This window comes from Mustela nivalis (assembly GCF_964662115.1).
Source record: "Mustela nivalis genome assembly, chromosome: 6".
Lineage (NCBI taxonomy): Eukaryota > Metazoa > Chordata > Mammalia > Carnivora > Mustelidae > Mustela > Mustela nivalis.
This window is the reverse complement of record NC_139025.1, coordinates 25689424-25715267: the sequence shown is the minus strand read 5'-3', so window position 1 is coordinate 25715267 and position 25844 is coordinate 25689424. Positions and strand designations below refer to the sequence as shown.

At 35.2% G+C, this 25844-nt stretch overlaps 1 long non-coding RNA gene across 4 annotated transcripts in view; it reads right to left on the bottom strand.

Moving 5' to 3' along the window:
• The window catches only part of LOC309866684, a 242323-nt gene that overhangs the window by 156516 nt on the left and 59963 nt on the right, over positions 1 to 25844 (bottom strand). For 2 of the 4 annotated variants that reach the window (XR_014312754.1, XR_014312755.1), the window contains exons 2-3: positions 13552 to 13715; positions 7628 to 7707 (exon numbers count right to left, since the gene is read on the bottom strand). This is a non-coding gene — a long non-coding RNA (uncharacterized lncRNA). The remainder of the gene's footprint in view (positions 1 to 7627; positions 7708 to 13551; positions 13716 to 25844) is intronic. The other 2 variants (XR_014312753.1, XR_014312756.1) reach the window with 2 other exon arrangements.

The following is a 25844-nucleotide window of genomic DNA, read 5'->3' as shown; positions in this document are numbered from 1 at the left end:
ATCTTGCACTCCAAAATTTATTTAGAGGGAAAATCTCATGATATGTCTTCTTACCACAAAAAAAAAAAAAAAAAAAAAAAAAAAAAAAAAAAAAAAAACAAGAAACAAAAATAAAGGGAAACAAGGAAACTATGGGAGATGTTGGATGCCTCTATTACCTTAATTGTTGTGATGGTTTCATAGATGTTTGCATATGTCCAAACTCATGAAATTGTACACACTAAACATGTGTAGTTACACTCAATTATATACTAATTATATCGATTTGTATATCAGTTATACCCCAATAAAGCTATTTAAAAGAGTAAAATAAAATATTCTGTTAAAAAGAAAAATGTTTCATTGAGATGCATTTTCTTTTTTTCAATATCTACTGCATGTACAACTGTAAATCCACAGCTTCCAAACCATCAGTGTTAAGGTAAAGGTACTGAGGTCATTAATAGGATCACTGATCTAATTTTAACAAGTCTTAAAGTTGCTTTAACTTGCCAAAATGTTTTAATGACAAAAAGTACATTTCCCAATAAATAAAGTGTTACATTGTTTTTGTATTTTAATAGTCTACATATGAAAGGACCCCACTCTGGTATAAATTATGATCTAAAAGAAAAATAAGAAGATACATGTATAATGTAAAGTAATGAGAGAAGGAAGGAAGGAAGGAAGAAAAGAAAGAAGGAATGAAAGAAAAACACACTAATATGAGGTGTGATGAAAATTTGCATCAGATAAGTGTTGAAAATTTGAGCAAAGAGAAAAACCACTTTGTCCAAGAGGAGTTAAAAGTGGTTAAAAAAAGACTGAACAGTTGAACTTTTGAAAATAGAGATCATAACTATAGCCAAAAATACCAAAATTTCACCTTCTTAAGAAACTTTTCTTTAATAATATTTTTATATTGAAATTAGAAGTGTAAATTGAAACATTAGAAACATTCCAAACATCACTGACTTCTTACCAATAATGGAGTCCAGAAGATAATAAAAAGAGATATTTAAAGTACTGACAGGATATTTGATAAAGCAAATAAAGAAGAGATGAAAAAAATATTTATAAAGCAATGGTTGATTTTACATCTACAATAAGAGATTTAATAATAAAATACAGTCATATAAGTCTAGAATGTAGTATCCCAGCTAGAATATCATTCTAGAATGGAAGTTAAATTAACACAATGAACATACATATCTAAAAAAACAAACATAAAATGGCTCATAAAATTTTGTTGAAAAAAGTTCACAGAATGCTATGGAAATTCAACAAAGAAAAAGAGCTGGATATAAGTAACACGAGTGAGAGTATCATTTCTAGGTAACAGTACGTTAGACAATTCAGAAAAACATTACTGTTGATGTAACTATAGATCTTTCTTGACGTACCATGGAGCTCCGTCCCAATAAAAGCACTGTAAATTGAAAACATCATAAAGTGGAAAATGCCTTTAATAAATCCAACCTACTGAACATCACAGATTAGTCTAGTCAACCTCAAGCAAGCTAAGAGCCCTTACGTTAGTCTACAGTTGGGCAAAATCATCTAGCACAAAGCATATTTTATAGTAAAGTGTTGGATATCTCATGTAACTTATTAAATACTGTACTGAAATACTGTACAGAAAAACAGAATGGTCATATGGGTACAGAACGGTTGTCAGTATACTGGTTGCTTAATTTTGTGGTTGTGTGGCTGAGTGGGACATGAGGCCCACTGCCACTGCCCAGCATCATGAAAGAGGTTAATACTGCATATCGCTCACCATCCCAAGAAAAGATTAAAAATTTAAGTAAGTTTTATTCTGAATGCGTATCACTTTCACAACACCATAAAGTCAAATGAGACTGTCTGTAATAAATTTGAACATGTATATAGGAAATATTTAGATGAGTGCATCAGAGATCTAATAAACCAACTAAGATTTATAGGGACTTTTTAAAGGACCATTTAAGCCCTAATATACACAAATTCCTCCAGAAAACTAGAGAGGGAAGTGTCTTCAAATTTGTGTGAGTTTAGCATTATATTGAAATTAGTATTTCAAAAGCATAATATAAAATCCTAAAATGCTAAGTGATAGTAAACAAAGGCTAGTAATGGTAATAAAATTCTTAAAGATTAAAACAACAACAACAACAAAACATTGCTTCCAATGCAGAAAAGCACTCAATAAAATATAATATCAATTTATAATTGTGTAAGTTGTAATATGAGGAAATATTTTAACATGATAAAGATAACCATAACAATATCAAAAGTATTATATTATTAGTAAAATATTAGAAATATTTCCATAAAAGTCAGGAAAAAGCCAATTTTCTACTATATGAACATTATATTTGAAATTCTAGCCAGTGAGGTAAGAAAGGAAAAGAAAAAAAAGAGAAAAACAAAACAAGTAAGGAGTATTAGAATGGAACAGGAAGAAACAGCCTTGCTAGTACTTATAGAAGACAAGATTAATGACATTGAACATCCATGAGTACTTACAGACAAAATATGGCTAATAATATAGTTGGGCAAGGTTGTTGGTTCCAAGATCAATATATAAAAACAAACTGAATTAAAATAAATTAGAAAAAGGTGATTTAAAGTAGGCTCTTTTTCAGGGTGTGTGGGCGGGTCAGTTTCGTTAGTGTCTGACTCTTGATTTGGGCCCAGGTCATGATCTCAGGGTTGTGAAATCACCCCCTGTGTCAAGCTCTACATTGGGCATGTAACCTGCTTAGGGTTCTCTCTCTCTCTGCCTTTGCCCCCTCCCAACCTCTCCTCTCATGCACACACACTATCTTTCTCAATAGACAGATAGACAGATGATAGATAGATAGATAGATGATAGATAGATAGATAGATGATAGATAGATAGATAGATAGATGATAGATGGATAAAATAGTCTCTTTTATAATGAGGAAACATCTTTACATTAGTTAGTAACAAATAACTGAAGAATTACAGGTCTTCTCTCAAAAAAAATAGTGTTATATAAGGTAATCAATGAAAATCATTGTGTTTATGGATGAAAATAATCAACTTTGCAAAGATAACAGTTTTCTCCAAACCAACATATAAATTTAATGTGATTCCAATCAATATTCCAACTGGGGTTTGTTAAAGCAATTGAGCAAAATAAAGGGCTAAGAACGCTAAAAACCATTTAGAAAAAAATAAGGGTATGGCATTTAACCTACCAGAACTCAAGGTCTCTATGATATATGACACTTGATATAGCATAGCACTGTTCAGAATAGACAGTGAAACAGAATAAAGACTCCAAACACAGAACCAAGCATATATCAGATATTATGTAAATAGGTATAAGAATAGGTGCTGATACACTAAATATCTATATCTACACAAACAGCTAACAAAAAATAGATGAATCAGTATGTGATGTGTGGAACAGTGTCAGCCAAATGGCACACTAAGAGATTTTCTTCAGCAGCAATAATTTGGCAGCCACCCATGGTCAAAATTGCCTTTGTGGGATCCAGGTGGGAGATTTGTAGTTCAGGTAGGACTTGGTTACATCCCCATTTGGCTTTGATCCTGTCACCAGCATACCTCAGTTATGCAAGGGGACCTGAGGAGAGTCACATCCAAACATGGCTCAGTTAATAGGCACATAGAACCTGTTCCTGGCCATGGACACTGAAGTGACCTGTGACTCAACTCCAGTCCCTCTTTGCCACAGTCCAGGAAGGTAAGCCTACCGATCTCGGTCCAATTGTAGATTCTGATATGGCCCTATAACCAGTCTGTAGCCCCTCCCAACCACCGTCCACTTGCAGTTCTGTCAGCACAGGGTCCTATCTGAATCCCCAGAGATTCTGAAAGGGCACTGTACTTGGCTCTACCCCCTCCCAGCTGTGGGTAATGGGCCCCTCCTTTTACTTCAGGAACTTGGTGGGAGACATTCTTGTTTATGACTCCAGAGCCAGGTATGCGGACCTCAGTCTTGGTTGTGGACGTTGAAGCAGTGCTTGGACTCAGTCCCAGCCCCCTCAGCCACCACCTGGAAAGTTCCTCCCACCTTGGAACCCACCCAGTGACATGGCAGGGCTCCTCCGAAGGACCTGCTGGGAGCCACACCCATCCATGCATCCGGTAATAGGTTCACTGTCTGAGTACCTCCTTTTGGACCTTGAAATGGACACTTGTCCCAATGCTATCCTACTGACCAAAGTCCTGGAGCAGTTGCATCCCCTACAGAGACCAGACAGGACCCACACATGCCTAAGCCCCTGGTAACAAGATTGCCAACTGCGTACTCCACTGTAGATCCAGTAACAGCCTTGCAAACTGGCTTCAACCTAGCATAATTGATTCCAGAGGTATGGAGGATCCAGTGTACAGAGTGGTGACTATAGTTAATGGTTACATTGTATACTTAAAAGTTGGGAAGAAAGTAGAACTTAGATGTTCTCGCCACACACATACAAAAGGCAAATATGTGAACTAATGAATCTGTTAACTAATTTTATGGTGGTAATCATTTCACAATATATACATACACCAAAGCAGCATGTTGTATACCTTAAATTTACATAATGCTAAATGTCAATATTTTCTCAAGAAAGCTGGGAAAATAAAATGTGATGTATGGGAAATTGTTTCTCTATTGGATAAAATGTCAGTTTTTATTCATGATAAATGTCAAATTAAATAAAGATATATCTGTGAAAAGAAAAAAGATAAATTTGCATAATATAACATAAAAGTTAATTTTTATGACCTCAGAGTAGAGGGAAGAATTTCAAAAGGAAAACACGTAAAGCACAAATCATATAGGAAAACAAAAGTGCCATATTGGACCACATTAAAATGGCGGAGTTCTTGATGACAAAAGATAGTAGTACAGCCAATGTTAGAAAACAAGTCACAGACTTGGAAAGGATATTTGAAAAGTTTCTGGGAAAAATAATTACTATACAACACATATAAGGAATCTACACATAAAGAAATAGATAAATAGGTCAATAAAATCATTAAAAGGATATGATCAGTTAAAACAAAATGAAAATGCTATGGTTCCTTAACTGTATTAGTATGTGATCCATTTTTCTAATATTAGGTAAATTAAAATTAATACATTATACTAAATAAACTAATAGAAAGTCAAGTTCTAGAAAGACCAAGTAAGACTATATTGCTTCAATATAAACTAGAGTCCAATTTTTAATAGCTAGTAATACGAAAAGGCTAACAACATGCCAATTCCCATGACAAAATTTCTGCATTTGTTAAATTTAAATGGTAGGTACATAGGTTTTCTCAGTGCCTGGAATTTCTCATAATGATACTTTTTATTTTTTATTCTTTTTAAAGATTTTATTTATTTATTTAACAGGCAGAGATCACAAGTAGACAGAGAGGCAAGCAGACAGAGAGAGAGGTGGAAGCAGGCTCCCTGCTGAGCAGAGAGCCAGAAGCGGGGCTTTATCCCAGGACCCTGGGATCATGACCTAAGCTGAAGGCAGAGGCTTTAACCCACTGAGCCACCCAGGCGCCCCTCATAATGATACTTTTTAAACAGCCAACTTTTAAAACTCATGAGCCATTAAATTGAGGAAAGGCACTAATTCCTGGACTGAATAAGGTGTAAAATGGTAGGGGGTGCTCATCTCAAGTCTCCTGACTTGAAAGAGTATGCAGTAGGAATCCTTTTCCCTGATCTTAATTTTTCTTTGGGGACATACAAAGATGCTTATGGAAATGACTCGAAATGACTCCAGGCTTATTAAACACTTTTTAAATTATTAGAAATAGGTATGTAATTAACATTTGCCCAAACGGCCCTTTATTACTTGATGTTTGTTCAAATTGTTTACCATCTTTCCACTAACCTAATATTTACACCCTTATTAACAGCATTCTCTCACAGTATGAAAATATCTCTATTTCTGAGACAAACAATAGTATAATAGGACTGATTCTTTTGTATTTTCACAAGAAAGTGATAAGACAATTAGGACACCACCAGCCCCAAATCTTTGCCACTTTTCCCATAACTTCTAGTTTGTGACAACGTATTTCCCAGGAACAGTACTGATGGCAGATTTTTACCACCATGAAATGCTTGAAAATGCTATTTTCATCATATGTATGGTAACCTACATTCCACCCACACTCCTTAGCCTACATATAAAGTTATTAAGGTGATCAGTGACGGTACACTCACTTTGCCAGGACAGGCTGTGTTTGTTTCTATTGGCCTGGGATACCATTCAGTTTAGCATCTGTTCCGGATTTTTATTTTTAAAGAAGGCATTATTATTGCATTATTGTATTTTGGTTATTATTACACCGTAATGAATTAAGATGGGCTTGGTAATACTCCCAGTGTCTCACATGGTCTCCATTAATAATTTGGGAGACTCGCATGCATTAAGTGCATTTTTCACTTTAACGGGCTTTTATATCGAAAGGATGATTAGCTATATCCACCCATTTTTTTCTCCACCCTTTCTCCAAAATACTAATTTCCTTTTTAAGGACAGGATGCATAACACTTGAATAAAAGAACTAGTGTGCTCAGAGAGCAGCGGTGAGGGAGAGTTAACTCTTGTGTTTTCTTAGGAGAGGCAGGGTTGAAATTCTTTCTTCACCCTGACTGGCCACTTCACTGGCTACTTACATCACTGTCCATGTCGAAGGCTGCTGTGTACGCAAGTTTGCTTGGTCACTGTCCATGGGATGGTGGTAAATATGGATAATTACAGACCTGTTTTCTCCAAGATATGTATGGAAATACAGTCTTAGCTGTTCTGCTGTCAACCGGAGAGAGCTGTCTGAATACAGTTGCTGTGGTGCTTATTTTAGCACTTTTTACATGACATCATTCCAAAGCTATTTATTTTATTGTGCACTAACACATGTTACTTTTACAAGAACTCTTTTGATCACAACAAATTCAAGAAAGCAAAAATATTTGAGGAAAAATTAGGCGCCAAATTTCAACTTCTCTGGAAAGTTGATGGTGAGTGGGTTTCTGTGCAAATGTCAGTTAACCTTTTCCATACTCCATGAGGTTGTGGGGTTATCTAGTACTTGAAATGCAAAATGGTCACGCCTCCAAGAAGGCTCCCGGTGATCTCTGCCTCCTGCTATTTCTATCATGTATCTAGTCTTCTCCACACAAAGGTTGGTCAGTATGGTAAATAGCAAAAGTAAGGGCATATTGCAGTCAACGTGAGCTTAGAAAAGACTGATTGTCATCTTGAGCACCTTCTCTCTCTCTCTCTCTCTCTCTCTCTGCTCTGGGGGAAACAGCTGCTATGAAGAGGCCCACATGGGAGAGACTAAGCCTCTGGCTAAGAGCCAGACAGGAACTGTGGCATGCCAGCTACCATGCAAGTGAGGTTGGTAGCAAATTCTCCAGCCCTAGGTGAGTCTTGAAGGAACTACAGTCTCTGCCAACAGCTTGATTGCAACCTTATGAGAGATCAGAGCCTGAACCATCCAGTTGATCTGTTTCTAGATTTTCAGTTTTCAAAAACTGAGTTGTTTGAACTTAAATTTTGAGAAAATGTGTTATGCAGCAATAGATAACTAAAAGAAACTATGTTTAAAAGAGACCATGGCAAGCACAGTTATTGAACATGTTTAGCTGTGGAAAGTGCATTTACATACCATCCGGTGAAGCTTGACATTTCATTTAGATCAAGCAACTGTTCTAAATTAATTTCTCTTATTTTCCACTTCAAGTTTTCCTGTGAATGTACAAGAAAGTTAAAAATATATATATATATATACACACATACATGTATTTGTTAATGTGTTAGATCATTAACAGAAGAACTTTGCAAATAGATGTACCAGTTTTATGCCACTCTATGAGATGATTTGAGTAGAAAATTAATTAATTTGTAATGGTCATATTTTTAAATTCTATTAATGGAAGAATTAATTTTTTTGAAAAGCAGTTTGCTGATGACAAAACATCATGAATGTAAGTCAGTTAAAAATTTCAATACATGATAGAATTCTTTGGCTTTAAGGTGAAATATGCATTTTAAATTTAATTTAAAGTAAAAAATGTCAGAAAATTAGTCTGATAATGATGGAGTATATGAAACTTAAGAAATTTTGGAGCAGAAATGTACTTAAGAATGGATTTTTTGTGTGTAGACATAACTTATAACTGTGTCTAGAGAATCTGGGATGCTCTAATAACTAACCTATATTTGCCTATATTTACAATTATTTCATATGTATAAGCTTAAGATAACTAAACCAGAAAATCTTGGTGATGAAGCTGACATTGAATACCAAAACGTATTTCAAAAATACATTATTATTTTCTCATCCTTTCCCCAATTTTTAAATTTTAATTAATTAATTAATTTGTTTATTGGTTGTCAAACAACCCTTCATTGAAATATTTTCCTTTGGAGTGCTCAACTAGTTGGGTTTTCTATTGTGCCACTATTTTTTTTTAAAGATTTTTATTTTAAAAAAAAAGATTTTATTTATTTATTCGACAGAGAGAGAGAGAGAGAGTCAGCAAGAGAGGCAATGCAAGCAGAGGGAATGGGAGAGGGAGAAGCAGGCTTCCCAAGGAACAGGGAGCCTGATGTAGGGCTTGAATCCAGGACTCTGGAATCATGACCTGAGCCGAAGGCAAATGCTTAATGACTGAGCCACCCAGACACCCCTCTATTGTACCACTACTTATGCCATCAATGATGTCATGCAGGTGGTGGCCATCAAAACTACAGCTCACAGATTGGACAATCCCTAGCATCTCTTTAATGGTTCCAGAGAATTCTCTGGTGAAAGGTTGGTGTTGCATTTGTTGGGCAATGTTTACAATCTCGTCAAAAATGATAGCTACACTGTCCTTAATGTTTTTCTTTGTCTGCCTCTTTGAAGTTCCTTGAGGGCTTTGAAAATCATGGGAGAGGCAGAAGGTACCACTTAAATCTGGGCTTATCTATTCTGAACAGTCAGTTTCACTGGAATCCTCATACCCTCCAATCACTGGTTGTCTTAGTGGTGTCATCACCCCAGGCTTTTTTGGAGATAGACTCAGACGGTCCATCTTGGGGCCAGGGCAGAGGTGGCACTGACTTTCCCACCACTAACCTCAGGAGTACTCTGATCTTGTTGGGGTCGAACTTAGGTGGTGTGCTGTCAGATAAACCTGGATTCAGTAGCACCAAAGTGAGTTGCACCTTGGCCTCCTCCTCAGCCCAAAGCCAAAAGCTCTTTTGCTTGTCTTTAGATTGAAATTGAGAAAGACTTTGATATTGCAGTATCTGTATTTGGCAAGACATTCAAAAGAATAAATGGCAACAATTAATTTGGCAAGTTTTCCTTGTAAAAATAATTATTGAATTAATAATGTCTAAACTGGGGGCACCTGGGTGGCTCAGTGAGTTAAAGCCTCTGCCTTCAGCTCAGGTCATGATCCCAGGGTCCTGGGATGGAACCCTGCATTGGGCTCTCTGCGCAGCAGGGAGTCTGCTTCCTCCTCTCTCTCTGCCTGCCTCTCTACCTACTTGTGATCTGTCAAATAAATAAATTAATTAAATCTTAAAAAAATAATGTCTAAATTGAAGCAACATAATAACATAAAAACATTTCAGCCAAAAAATGTTTATACTTCAATACAATTTAGAATGGAGAATATTCCCCACTTAGCAATATTCCCCACTAGCACCTACAGAGTGAATATTTTATGAGTTAAAATATTATGATCTCTAGAAAAGAATCAACTGAAGATTTTCTTATTTGTTTATGTATATGTGTATGTGTGTGTTCATATTTATTTATTAGCCATAAAGTGCAACTTTGAAGAAAATTGCAAATGATTTTCAAAAATATTTTTAAAAAATCATATCGATATGTATTAATTTAAAAAATGTCATTAAGATATGTTGGAATGACATATCTTAAAAATGTCATTAAGATATGATTAAGATACTGTTTAAATCGTAGAAATCAGACTAAGAACAATTAGTCTTCTTATTCTTAAACATTGAGAAAATCAGTATAAAAATAGAAATACATAAATAATATTAATATAATAATATGTAATTATATATGAAATAACATATGCATATATTATTATATACATGTAATATATGACATAAATATAAATATAATGAGCTTTCTTGCTTTTTTAAAAAATAAATATTTATGTTATGGGTATTTTTATTTCTGAAAATAAAATTTCATTAAGACTAATTTATAGATCTGCTAATATATTAAAATTATATTTTGATCACCAAACATTCAAAAAGTATTTGATTTTAAATATTTTCCATGATCCCACTCATTTTAAAACTGCCTTGGTTTACAGAAAAAAAAAAAAGTAAAAGATCAGTCTAGTTATTTTAGACATATTTTATAGGTCAGAGTTTAGGCCATTTTTTTGACCAAAGATAAACACCTCCACATTAAGTGATAAGAATTGAATAGTAAGCAATAATCAGATTAAGAGTGTATACATTCTTATTTCCAAATATTGTCTATTTTTATAAAGTGTGATTTAAGTTCCTGTAGCAGAAAGCATTTTGTAATGATTTCCAATTATTTATATAAGGATAGAAACTAGTCAAAACTTGGGCTGAAATCAATTTAGGCATAAACACAGTCAATATAATAAGTTGAGATCTAGCCTTGTTTTTCCATTTCATGGAGGGAGCTTAGATTTATCTAAGATTTATCTTAGATCTCCCTCACTCACTATAGGAAGTGTCCTGATTTCTCAAAAAGATTCATATCCAAGCATGAACACAGACTGTTTTCGGAAGTACTGTGAATTTGTAAAGCCAGAGTGGTTAAACAATTAATAGGACATCTAAAATCCTGAATCAGTTTAGAAGGGTGGGGAATAAATGTGGAGAAAAGAATGAAGAGACCCTCAGAAACCTGGGACTTGAATATTTGCCATTCTAGAGAGCTTTTATCCTGACAGTAAAGCATGTACGCCTTTGATAATATTTTAAAATATGAGTCTTTCCATGGTCAGTGAGTTTCCTGGATTGTCTACAAATCCAGAGAACTGACAAACCTCACAGGCAATTTATAATGGGTCAGAAAGAAAGGCTTACTATTATTTGTCAGTCACTGACATTTCTTTTTCAACCAGTGAAAGGCAGTATATACAATCATTACCTCAGATCATCCCTTGTTTGGTAATGGAAGAACTGTATCTGGGAACCCACAATTTTCCCTAATCATACCCCATTCTCTCCTCTTCTCCCCAAAATACAAGGTCTTCACATTATTCTTGTAAACTTATCAAGAAAATAATTCCAACAGTTTCAATAATAGATCTCAATTTGCCATCCTCTGTTTTTGAGGTCTTATGGAAAACTCACATTAGGCCAGCATAGCTTGTGGCTAATACAAAGTTCATTTGTATGGCGTTTCCATATCACGGTAATTAACTACTGAAAGACAAAATAAAGCAAACTCATCCCAAATCCTTGACATTCTGCAGAGGAGAGTTAGGAAGAATAAATGAGAGAGATCTCTCTGTTGAATCTGATGAAATTGATTTCAAGGATGTTAAGAAAAGGCAGGATCCTCTCAGAGGTTACTGATATAGATTTTGCCTGTACCCATCTTGGCTGACCTTACTGTCTGTTTCCAAAATCAAACCTGGAGAAGCCAAGTGCAGCTTTGTGAGTGGACAAAGAAGAGTAGAAAAGCAAGATGAGAAATAGTGCAAAATCTGACCACAGGAGCCTCTTGCACAGCAGAATTTTAAGTCTGAGTAAGAGCTGAAGAAGTTTGGAGTCTCATGATTTCTAGGCCGTTCATTTAGGTTGACAAATCATCTCTGTTAGTCATTCTGGGTTTCAGCACAGAGAGTCCTACATCTCTGGAAATTCCTCAGTCCTGGCAAACCTGGGCTGTTGGTTACCCTAGCGGTACTGACATTTTGTTAAATGAAGTAATAGGAAAAGATATGAGAATTGATATTGCAACATATGGGGTGAGAATGGTGATCATATGGGGTCAAAGAGTGAGTGAAGAGGATGGGGTTAAGCAAGAAGTCATAAAAATAAATTTGCTTTTTGCTTGTACGAGCACATTCAACAAACCACTCCACTTGTCCAGTCTATCCGTTCACCAAACCTGTTATGAGCCGTGTTGGGGAGACTAAAAGAAAAGTTTAAAACAAGAAGATAATTTTGTATCATAATGAATATTATACATATGAACAACTGTGACACCCTTCTCTGTCCTTTTATTCATGGTGTTGGCCAAGGTAACAGCAGGATGTGGTTCAGACATTGTAGTACGCATTTGGTGCTACAGAAGTGTAATTGAGAATCTGCTTTAAAATCAACTCAACATATCATAGGAAGAGAACAATATTTCTTTTTTTATTTCTTTTTTTAAAAGATTTTATCTATGTATCATCTATCTATCTATCTACCTATCTATCTATTTGACAGAGAGAGCGAGAGAGAGAGCACAAGCAGGGGGAACTGCAGTCAGAGAGAGAGGAAGAAATAGGCTTCCTGCAGAGAGCCTGATGCAGGACTCAATCTTAAGACCCTGGGATCTTGACCTGAGCCAAAAGCTGATGCTTAACCGACTGAGCTAGCCAGGTGCCCAAAGAACAATCTTTCAAAAGACAAGATTTAATTAGAAATTAAATAGTGAGTATCCATATAAAAATCAGTGTTTTATGCTTCTTTTTTTTTATTGTGTTATGTTAGCCACCGTAAAATACATCATTAGTTTTTGATGCAGTTTTTGTATGCTTCTAGAACACCTCTATTTTTAGTACAACTCAAAGACAAATACTAATCAACAAAATTATTTTTATGTATAAATTCTCTGTTTCTTATTTTGAAACAGACATCACAAGGGAAAACCCTGTTTTTCCCCCGAGTTTTGCACTGGACTGAGTCAAGATATAGGAAATGAAAGTGGAGTAATACAATATCTTACTTTTTAAACTAAAAACTGTATTCTCCTATTATTTCAATAGTTATGCTTTTATTTAAATCTCATTTATTATTTAAGGCCATTTACTTGGACATGCTATAGGTATTCCTTGCAATTTTCTAGTAAAGAAGAGCATATCTTACATCAACAGAACAACCACCAAAGAAAATAATACATTATGCATTTTTCCTATTTTTCTTTTTTGATAATCTAGAAAACAGAGCTTCAAGGAGTTATTTGGTAGTTCCTTCCTACTGTGCAATTTTGAGTCCCTTTTAACAGACTCCAAAATATCACTGAAGCTGCCCGTGCAGGAGATTGAAACCTATTAAGCCAGGTAACGCTTCATTTTCCATCAACCTCTTCCTGAGGAGAGGTCATTGAAAAAAATTTTAAAAATGGAAAAAAAAAAAAAAAAAAGAAGGAAGAAGAAGAAGCTGGATCTTCCACAATGTAGTTAACATTTGACATTAAGTGAAAAATAGCCTTTTCTTTCCTACTTAAAGCAGAGAAAATAATGTAAGTAATTGTAGGAAATGCAAAATATCAAGAAAACTTGTCTAATGCTCTTCATTACCACCATTTTTGTGAGACAACTTCGAAAGGAGCTGGGTCTACCAGAGAGAGCCTCAGATACTCACCGTAAGTTTACCCTTGTCCCCGAGGGGCCACAAGCTTTGTTTGGAAATATCCTGAAGGCCTGGATCTCTTGTGAGAATGTTCGCCACTTCAATCTCCAGTCTCAGCTGGAAACCCTCTAAGCAAGGCCTTTCATGTGGCATTTCAACATTTCTCACTCCAGTTTCTGAAAGAAATAGAAATAAACCTTGTCTATGTTTATTAAAGCCTGAGAAGGGAGGTTGAATTTCAAGACTGTTCTTTCAGAAGGGTGAAAGTTCAGTCTGGGAGTGAGAAGAAATAATAAAAATTATTCTCATCCCACTTCAGTTCTCCGAGCTTATCTCTTCATCCACGGGAGGAGGATGAATGATCCTGGCAACATGACATTTGTGCCAGTGATTTTATTTTTCCTTAATTATTTTCTTTACATTTATTCATATGTCAGCATGATATACAACAACAGATTTTAGGAGACACAGAATACTCCTAAGAGTGCTCTTGTTTATAAGCAGATCATATCCATCTGCAAATTACTATATTTGAGGGCATTCTCAAAATCACATTGTCATTTCGAGTACATAGATGCAACTAAATATTATAGTATTATGCATTGAGACATCATAATAAGAGCCAACTCTCATTCTCATTTCCAACTTAGGGCTTTAACTTCTTAACTTGACACATGCTTAAAGTTTAGAGTACTTTCATCTGCATTATCTTGTATGATTCACATCATACTAAGTGGTAGGGAGGTAGCATTACCACAATTGTATAGATGAGGGTAACCTGCTCCTTGTGCTTAAATGATTTTCCTAAGAAAAGGTAGCTTGCAGAGACTAAGAAACACAAATGGAAATACGATCATCTGACCTTAGGTACATGGCCTATTCTTTCAAAGAAACACTTCTTGAATTTCTTTTGGATTCAAAATACATTTTATGGGGGCGCCTGGGTGGCTCAGTTAAAGCCTCTGCCTTCAGCTCAGGTTATGATCCCGGGATCCCGGGATTGAGCTCCGCATCAGGCTTTCTGCACAGCGGGGAGCCTGCTTACCCCCCTCTCTCTCTGCCTGCCTCTCTGTCTGCTAATGATCTCTGTCTGTCAAATAAATAAATAAAAATCTTTAAAAAATACATTTTATGGATTATAAATTATTACATAGAATGTATATTTAGATTGAATTAAAAGTCCAGACAACTTCCCTCAAGATGCTTGCAGCAGAGTTGGAGTAATTGGACCTATACATAATTATGGTAACAAACAACCAGTTAATGGTAAATTAATAGGGAAATACGAGTCAAGAATATTCCGAGGGTACCTGGGTGGCACAGTGGGTTAAGCATCTGCCTTCAGTTCAGGTTATGATCCCAGGGTCCTCCAATCCCTGCTCAGTGGGAAATGTTTCTCCCTCGGCCTCCCCCCCACCACTCATGTGTGCTCTCTCTCTCTCAAAAATAAATAAAATCTTTTAAAAAAGAATATTCCGAAAAGGAAGGAATCTCATGCCACAGGCGGTATGATAAGATTTTATTACTATTTTGATGTATTTTCCAACTCCACCTTGCAATATAACCCACGCCATGTTTGCTTGCAGAACATTAGAAGATGTTAAACAAGTAATAATGTAATATTAAACATTTTACCACTCACAATGTGTCAAAGATTTTATTGTGCATTTTATTATTCAAACCCTAGCAATAATTCTGTAACACGAGAACAGGATTATCCTTGTTTTACAAAGATATACACAGTTATGCTTCAAGAGGGCATTGGTGTACCCAATATACAGCTAAAGTCTATAGCTTTAGAACTGATTGATCGTATAGCCTGCAATCATCCTATCAGGTGTGAGGGAAACAATGTAAAGAGAATGTGAATTTTCCTCTTCAGTTTAGGCTAGCAAAACAGAGAGATCTTTCCAGTGAGTCTATGGTACTAAACTGAAAATAGATCTTCAAAGTGGAAGTAAGCAGGCTTATCCTTCAAAGCTATTAGGATGGAACAGAGACCATTTGGGGAAGAATAGTCATTTGATTTTAAGTCAAGACCATAATGCTTAGGAAGTAATTTATCTGGATCCATTTAATTTGCTATAATAACTTAATTATATACATATATATATATATGCATATATATTTATATATATAATATTTACACTGTAAATACAAACCTTACTGTTCTTCAAAACTCGAGAATGGATCCAAGTGATCATTCTTAAACAACTGCCATTTTTATGTTTTGTGTGCCTCTAAGAGGAAAATAGAAATATTTTCTCTAAATTACTCTTCAAAATTTTGCAGCTTATGTCACAGAAAATTACTGTTAAAGATGTCAGGAAAAATTAAAGAGCAAGAGACCTCTAGTTTTGGTCCTACTTATTTATTGTCTTACCTTTACTAAATTTCCTAAATAATTTCTCTCATTTGTAAATGGAAGCATTATTAGATCACGCTCCATGAGACATGAGATAAGAGAGAATAAATTTATTTTTCCCTCGAAGGAATATTACCAAGTAAGTCATAATATTTCCAACTCTTTTCTTATTGAGATCTAATCTACCAAAAAGAGAATGAGAAAATAAATCTCCTACACAGAGCTTATGATGGGAAGCAGGGCATGGGTGCGAGCCCATGCAGCAGGGAATCTTTTTATTGGCTGCTCAACTTCTGTCCACATTTCTAGAATAAACATCCTATTCTGTATATTCATTGAATGCAATTTGAGACTTTGAAGAAAATCTAGTGTTTGACTGACAGAACTCTGCTTTTCAATTAGTTTCAATTGTTTTCGAAATGAGTAGACACAACTATACTGTCACAACATATTTGCCAAAGGAATTAAAAATACAATGTATGTACATATTAAAGCTTAAGTTAACCCTTAAATTTTCTTGAACATTTTCTTTTGTGATTCTTCCTACCGATCTTTTCATTTTAGCACTGCACCAAGATGCATTTAATTTTTAAGATGGAGAAAAATAAGGAGTATGAAGTCATTTTGAAAACTTTCCATATTTTGAGATAGAAAGGTAAAAGTTCATGACAAGTAATTCAGAAGAAATTAGGCTGAGGACTATCTTTAAGTGTGTTGTCAACCTCAGACTTGAATTCTCAAACTTTGTAATTATATACTTTCTTAGGTACTTTACACATCAATTTTTCTTCTACAAATTGATAAGTAGATAAAGCAATAATGTAACTATTTTGTGAAAAATACTTTAAGCTATTTGATTCTCAAAATAAGGAGTTAATGATATAAGAACTTACAAAATACTTTAGGCCACTTAACTAATGAGAGACAATCAATCAACTATTTCTTCAAGCAGTACTGTGCCTCCTCTCCTTGATTAAAAGAGTTAAATTTACAGAAAATATTTTAAAATTAGGGAGTTATCAATGTCCCCTTTGTATACTAAATTAATGGGGGAAAGGGGGAAAATGGAGAAAATCTTTCAGATGAAAGCATTGCAAATAAATAGTGCACTTAAATGATCATCGAATAACCTTTCCTGTCTCTTTCATGTGTTGCCTTGGGAATGTATTAATCTTTAAAGCCCTCTTACATTATAAATATTGCTTATGGCACAAATCATGCAAATTTATCCCACTTTCATTACTTCTGAGCTTCTCAGGTCAAGAGCTATCATTCAGAAAACATCAACTACTTCCACTAAACCATATTATAGATCTATGTCAGTTCATATCCAAATGCATGATGCAGCACCATGATAAATCCTTCCTGGCCTTTGGCAAAGGTGGTAATGTGAGGCCCTGTTTAGTGGAGAGGGATTTTATGATTTAAGTGCATAGTTCTCAGGGAGTTAAGCAAATAATAAGCAACCTCTTGACCAAAGAACTTTTAAAATACCAGGAAACGATGCCAATGATGTTAGAACCAGGATGTGTTAAAGAAAACTGCCCTATGAATACCCATTAGAAAGAGTAGAACTTTGTACTCAGCTGTCAAGGTGTCCAGAGAGAAATAACACACTACAGCAAAATTTATGATAAAATGGAATGTAAAAGCACTATCTAGAACTGCTATTAAATAAATTTATGAAACCTTCTAGAGTCAAATGTTCTCTTGTGAAGATGACTCCTCTCTGGCTTCTAAAGATGCACATACTCTTATCATTAATCAAGTGCAGGCACCCAACTCCTTCATTAAACATTTCAAACCTGTTTAAATCCTTCTAGATTAGCAACTCTAAGAGGACAAAGCAGCCTCTCAAGCAATGAGAAGTTGTAACTAGAAGGTTAAAAAAAATTTATATATATATTTTATATATACACATATAAATGTATACACACATTTACATACATACATATACCTACATGCATATACACACGTGTATATACACATGTACATGTGTAGATACATACATACCTATGTGTATATACACATACATATATAAATACACATATACATATATACATACATTATATTTCATTATCTATAACCTATATGTTAATTATAATCCATGCTATCTATTAAGGACAATAATCTTGGAAGTTCATGTATTTGTTCCAATTATATAACTCATTTTGGATGTTACTGTTAAGAAATTCCTCTAATTTACAAGATAATTCAAAAAATAAAAATATCTGTTATTCAACCTTATTGTTACCGAGCCTGCCATGTGTTACCTAACTTGACTTGGAATGATAACAGCTAACATGTATTTACTTTGATTAGGCACCATTCACTCTGTTATCACTCTCTACAACTTCACTGAGTTAACTGTTCTTAATGTTTCCATTTTGTAGGTGAGAAAATTGAACTGGGGAGTGTCACGATCACATAGCTAGTACATAGAACAACTGGAACTGAGCCCCAGGAATTTGAAGCCAGGGACCTATCTCTGATTTCATCTCTCTGTCGCCTCAAGGGACCCATAATGAAATACAAATTACAGACAAAAATTCACCCTCTTAGAAGATTTTAAAAATAATTTGTTGAGGACAATGACCAAAGCAGAGTTTCAGAGCACGAACAGCTTTCTTGAAATAAATGTCTACTTTCAGCCAGTGGGGGCAAAAATAAAATAAAATTCTTGTTAGGAGATGTAAAGCTGGACATATTTGCAAAGGAAAGAATTCTATGAACTTACATGTGCATTTCTTATAGATTCTTAGGTTAACCCCAGACACGAGTCAGTGCTAGGAAGACTTTTTATCCCCCAGGTGATGATGACATAATGATAATGCAAATGAAAATGATGAAGAAAAATAGCTTCCCTTCCTAAGTTATAAAGTAAACATAAACATAGTTTGTTAGATGACATGAAACGAAAACATGGCAGAGAATTAATCTTTGCATTCAGGTTGGTGGATGGGAAAATTTGCAAAGGTGGAGAGCAGAGGTGAATTAAAGGTGGTCCGAAATACACATTTTAATGATGAGGGACCTGCTCTCCAAAAGCTTGTAAGTGCCAGTAATTTAATTTGCTGCAAAGACAAAAAGAGTTGAACTCTACCCTTAGAAGGAAGGCTGCATTCTAACCAGAGGGGCCCTGCAGTTTCAAACATGACAATGTGACCTGGGGCGTGTCTATAGCAACTTCTGATGAAGTCCAGAGACGAAACACAAAATAAAGCCAAAATAATAATGAGAAAAAACTTTGGGTGTTGAGTTTGCTAAGTTCTTTATAGATTCTGGACACTAGTCCTTTATCTGATATGTCGTTTGCAAATATCTTCTCCCATTCTGTCAGTTGTCTTTTGATTTTGTTAACTGTTTCCTTTGCTGTGCAAAAGCTTTTGATCTTGATGAAATCCCAATAGTTCATTTTTTCCCTTGCTTCCCTTGCCTTTTGAGTTGTTCCTAGGAAGATGTTGCTGTGGCTGAGGTGGGCAGAGGACATAAACAGACATTTCTGCAAAGAAGACATCCAGATGGCCAACAGACACATGAAAAAGTGCTCCATATCACTCGGCATCAGGGAAATACAAATCAAAACCACAATGAGATATCACCTCACACCAGTCAGAATGGCTAAAATCAACAAGTCAGGAAATGATAGATGCTGGCGAGGATGCGGAGAAAGGGGAACCCTCCTACACTGTTGGTGGGAATGCAAGCTGGTGCAGCCACTCTGGAAAACAACATGGAGGTTCCTCAAAATGTTGAAAATAGAATTGCCCTATGACCCAGCAATTGCACTATTGGGTATTTACCCTAAAGATACAAACGTAGTGATCCAAAGGGGCACGTGCACCCGAATGTTTATAGCAGCAATGTCCACAATAGCCAAACTATGGAAAGAACCTAGATGCCCATCAACAGATGAATGGATCAAGAAGAGGTGGTATATATACACAATGGAATACTATGCAGCCATCAAAAGAAATGAAATCTTGCCATTTGCGACAACATGGATGGAACTAGAGCGTATCATGCTTAGCGAAATAAGTCAAGCAGAGAAAGACAACTATCATATGATTTCCCTGATATGAGGAAGTGGGGATGCAACATGGGGGCTTAAGTGGGTAGGAAAAGAATCAATGAAACAAGATGGGATTGGGAGGGAGACAAACCATAAGTGACTCTTAATCTCACAAAACAAACTGAGGGTTGCTGGGGGGAGGGGGTTTGGGATAAGGGGATGGGATTATGGACATTGGGGAGGGTATGTGCTATGGTGAGTGCTGTGAAGTGTGTAAACCTGGTGATTCACAGACCTGTACCCTTGGGGATAAAAATATATGTTTATAAAAAATAAAAAAATTTAAAAAAATAATGAGAAAAAACTTTCAATTAGTGATGAGACTTGAGAGGGTGGCCTCATTTTCAATTTCTGTTACTACCTGTAGACCAACAATACAAATGGGATAACATATAATTTAAATCTCAAGCAACTGATCAAAACACTATAATTATTTCGAGGTACATGTTTATCCCATTGCTGGATTCAGGTAAGGGGTCTCCTCTTGGAATTAACTGTACACAGTTGCTGTTTCCAGTTTGGTCTAGAATGCTATATAATTTGAAAACGCTCTTAGAACTTTCTGTAAAGATTCCTTTTCAAATTATTTGAAGTACTGTTAGTACTATAGTGCTGATGACTCCCCAGACTTATTTGAAACAGTAAGGCCTGATTATCTTTCAACATTAAAGGGAATGTTAGTATCACGTGTAAATATATGTAGCCTTAAAGGGCCCCAGGCTTTGGTCTCTGACTCAGGGAGCCTCCAGAGAAAACAAGACTGAAGGACTTGACCCAGCAGTCTCAGAAAACAGTGGCAACTGGACACCCTGCTGGGTCCAATGCTCTGTGCACTGACCCTGGCTGAAAAAAGGGGACTTTAGGACCACTGCCAGTCCTTATCACCCACAGGGAAACTATCCCCATTCTAATCCATACCTGAGACCCCTTACCTACAGACTTAAGGCACATATCCTTGGTTGTATGACTCATACAACTCAAACTTGGTTCTATGACTTTTAAACTTTAAAAGTAAAATTAATAAACATTAAATACTCCTCTTTCACTTCAAAACATGAAACTGAAATGTAGGGTTCTAATATTGATAATCTTATTAATTTTATATATAAATGTGCTTTACCTTAAATACGTGTTTTTCTTTGGCACTTCATACTACACAGGTATGTTCTTTCTCTTCCATAATGCCTTTAAAACCAATGAGTCAGTAAAGCAGGATTTATCCTACGCCTTTAAGTCTTCAAGCTGATTTCTCTAGCTTGGATACCTCCAATGTTTATCCTCAACCCATTTTTCTCCCATGAAAATGCCAGCATCAACCACTACCTAAACTACTCTTCCCTTTAACATTTTAATAAATGCCAACAACCTAATATCCCTTGAAATAAATTCAGTTTTAGTGAATGCTGATTCTATGGACCCACTGTTGTTTAAAGCAAGTGTGCATTCACTTAGAAAACATGCACCATGTATTTGTTTCCTTTTGCCTTGATATATAGTGGGGATATTTTTTAGTACAAAAATCAATTGCATTAAATCCATGAAAATTAAACTTAGTGAAAGAGAAAGAAAGGAAGAAAGGAACGAAGGAAGGAAGGAAGGGAAAAAAAGAAAAGAAAGAAAAAAAGGGTTGGTGGGAAAGAGAGAAGGAAGAAGGACAGATGTTTTAATATACTTCTACAAGAATGTCAGTAATTGTTGAGATACAACTAATATTCTATGTTCCACAAATACTTGGCAATTGATACAAGTCTTGGTTGAATTACCTCAGATAGGAGAGGCTTGGGTTAGAGAAAGATGAAGTATAGTTAGCAGTGTCCGATAACTAACCTGTGAGAAGCAAACTTGACTATGACCACATTCCAAATGCTAAGTCACAATGCAATATAATATTAAGGAACAGAATGGGCAAGACTGACAAAGGAATGACAAATATTTAATAAAAAATAAGTTCAGCAGGGGACACAGGGAAAGAAGATTAATTATACCACATTTTATTTTTATAAACTAATTGAAACATATTTAAATATAATTAGTTCTTATATAAAAAAAGGAGCTGTAAAGGATCATTTAAGCCTAGTAATTTAAAATACTCTGTTCTTTTTTTTTTTTTTTTTTAAGATTTAATTATTTATTTCAGTGAGAGAGAGAAAGAGAGCAAGCATTCGAAGTGGAGAGGAGCAGATGAAGAGAGAGAGAGAAAGTTAAGCAAACTCTGCACTGAGTGGGGAGCTTGACATGGGGCTGGATCCCAAGACCCCGAGATCAGATCTAAGCTGAAACCAAGTCTTGGACCCTTACCAACTGAGCCACCTAGGTGCCCCTTAAAGTACTGCTCGGTGTTATGTGTGTATGTATGTGTATAATTAGATGGGTAGATACATATGTATGAATACATATTTATATATGTATAAATTATATCATTTATACTTATTTTATTATATATAAAACATACATACTTCCCAATAGAACATACATTACATTATTAATAATTATTTTATTATACATATAACTTAAATATTATTAAATATATATTTTAAGCATTTAGTTTTTATTTATTCATAAGAGACAGAGAGAGAGAGAGAGATGCAGAGGGAGAACCAGGTCCTACATATGTCATGTGTGTGTGTGTATATATATATATATATATATATATATATATATAAAATTTCCCAACAGACACATATGAGGTAAATCAGAAAATCTGAGATGGGATTATTACTTCAGATCTAATGCATGGATTAGCAAACTTCATTCATAAAGGGTCAAATAGTAAACATTTTAGTATTTTGTAACCACATTATCTCTGTCTCTACAAACTGACTCTGTTATTATAGCGCAAGAGTAGCCATGGACAATACATACATCTCTACATAAATAGTTATGACTGTGTCCAATAAAACTATTTACAAAAACAGACAGCAGTCCAGGTTTGGCCCAAGAGCTGTAGTTGACTGAAACTTGCTCTGGAAGCTAAATAATCCACCTTAGATGTTGACTGAAGTAGAAGGTATCAGTTTTAAAATAGCACATATTTTGTTTCATTTTATCTTTATATCATTTAAAAACAATTTATTGGGCACCTGGGTGGCTCAGTTGGTTAAGCAACTGCCTTCAGTTCAGGTCATGATCCCAGGGTCCTGGGATCAATTCCTGCATTGGTCTCCCAGCTCTGTGGGAGTCTTCTTTTCCCTCTGACCTTCTCCCCTCTCATGTTCTCTCTCACTTTCTCTCTCTCTCAAGTAAATAAATAAAATTTTAAAAAATGAATAAATAAATACATAAATAAAAATAATTTTTGTTCTACAGAAATAGGAAGGTACTCTCCTGCTATGGATGGAATGCTTGAGTCCCTCCCAAATACTATCTTGATGCCCTAATCCCCATGATGATGGCATTTAGAAGTGGAGGGTCTAGGATGGAGTTAGGTCATGAGAATGGAGCTGTCATGATGGAACTGGACTCTTGAAAGAAGAGACACCAGAGGGATGATCACTCTGCATGTGAGGACAAAACAAGAAGATGGCCATTACAAAGCAGGAAGAGGGCGCTCACAGATCATGCTGGTACCCTGATCTCTCAGACTTCAAGGCCTCTAGAACTGTGAGAAATACATTTCTGTTGTTTAAGACATTCTGTCTGTGGTAATTTGTTATAGCAACCCAAGTTAAGAGACTCCCCAGATTTTCGTTTTTAAATGTGTGTGGCTTGGAGAGATCAGACATAATCCATTCCAACCTGAAGAAAAGATTTCCCTAAAATTAGACTGAATCAATTACCTTTTCCAAAGAAAATCATAATTTTCTTTCAGTGTTAGTTCATTTGCACCACATTATTTCTTCCACACTCTGTCTGGGATCCTTTTTCCTCTATATCCCTTGTAGCTTGGAAAATGTCTAGTCATACTTTGAGGTTCATAGTAAACCCCATTCTAGGAGGGATCTGTTTCACCATATCCCTATAGGATTAGTTAGTCATTCCTTTCTAGGTCTCATTTTTCAATAGATGTCTTTGTCAAATCATATCGTAATTGTTTACATATCATATCATATCATATCATATTTATCAAATCATATCATAGTTGTTTATTTGCATGGATCATACTTTTCAAAAAGCAAAGTATACCTCTTCCGTTTTTGATTTTCTAAAATCTAATTTCATCTTGTGCAAGCCCTTCATTGATACTCAGTAAGTGAGGAAAGAAAGGAAAGAGGGCGATGAAAGAAGAGAAGAGAAAGAAAAGTAAATTAGGATTGAATGGAGGAAAGCAATGACACTGGTGGAATGGAAACTGTGAATTTAATAATATTAACACTGTGTGAATTTGAGAAGCTCTTGTTATTTTTAGTCACAAAGTATGTGCATGATAACCTTTTAACACAGGTGAAACTTTTTCAGGAAGTTAGATTTAGGATATCACTGCTAATTATTTAATAGAACACCATGGTTAAAAAATGCTAAGTAATCACAAATTGTCTTTTAGTGCATTGTTACAGATAATTGATTGAGAACATTTTTTAAGCAATTTCAACAGCAGAAATGGTTTCTAGAACAGGTATGTGTCTTATAAAGTGAATTCACTTACAAACAAAACAATATCAGTATGTCTTTCCAATTAGTCTTAAGGCTGACTGAATAAATTTGCATTTAATTTATTTAACTTACTTAACTTTTTAAGGTTTCTAATGTTTTCTTCTAAGATCTTTAGTTAGGGTGAACTGAGATGAAGAAATCACTTAGTTTTGTTGTTGTTGTCGTTGTTGTTTTAAGATTTTATTTATTTATTTGACAGAGATCACAAGCAGGCAAAGAAGCAGGCAGAGAGAGAGAGAGAGAGTGGGAAGCAGGCTCCCCGCTGAGCAGATAGCTTGTTCTGGGGCTTGATCCCAGGACCCTGGGATTGTGACCTGAGTCGAAGGCAGAGGCTTTAACCCACTGAGGCACCCAGGTGCTCCATAAGTTAGTTATTTTTAATGAAATTATTTTTAGTACTTTAATGAACATACAGTCAACTTATAGTATATTTGTTTATCTTCTATTGTCAAATAGTTTTAGACAGCCAAGAAACTAAAATTGAAATACAGTACTCACATCGATGTTAATTATGTCTGTAAATTATATATGTGTGTGTGTGCTCATAATTTTCCCCCCTCATTCTTTCCTTTTTTTTTTTCTTGAGCTAGTCCCTGTTTCCAATAAAGAAAACCTTATACTGAACATAATAAATGCTGTTAGTTATTAAAAACAGTAATTGTAATAATAACGAGGAGGAGAACAGGGACAAAGTTTTATAAAAGTCTCCTAGCGGGGCAATGGGTGTCTCAGCTGGGTAAGTGGATGCCTTTGGCTCAGGTCATGATCTTGGGGTCCTAGGATGGCCTACATGGGCTCCCTGTTTAGCGGGAGTCTGCTTCTTCCTCTTCCTTTGCTTTCTGCTTCCTCTCCTGCTCTCTCTCTCTCAAATAAATAAATAAAATCTTAAAACAAAAAGTCTCCTAACAAATCTGTTTTAATCCAATTAATCATCAAAGAAAATAATTCCCCAAAAATAGATTTAAAAGGAGATTGTTGCCCATCTTGAAATAATAAAGTTTGTTGCTACCAGAGACATCTTATTGGTTATATCTGAAGACCAATGTGTCAGAAACCCCATACATATCATTCATCAAAGGATTTAGCAAAATCATTTCTGTCCTTTCTTACCTGTATATTTAGTAAGATATTAAACATCTCAGCTTTTTCACTTGTTTTTCTTACTTTCTTTGAGTCTTGAAATAGACAATGACAATGTTTTCTTCTCCAGAAACCTTCCTCAAGGAGATCTTAAAATCTCAGTGGATAGTTACATTCAAAGAGACCCTCGATATTAGA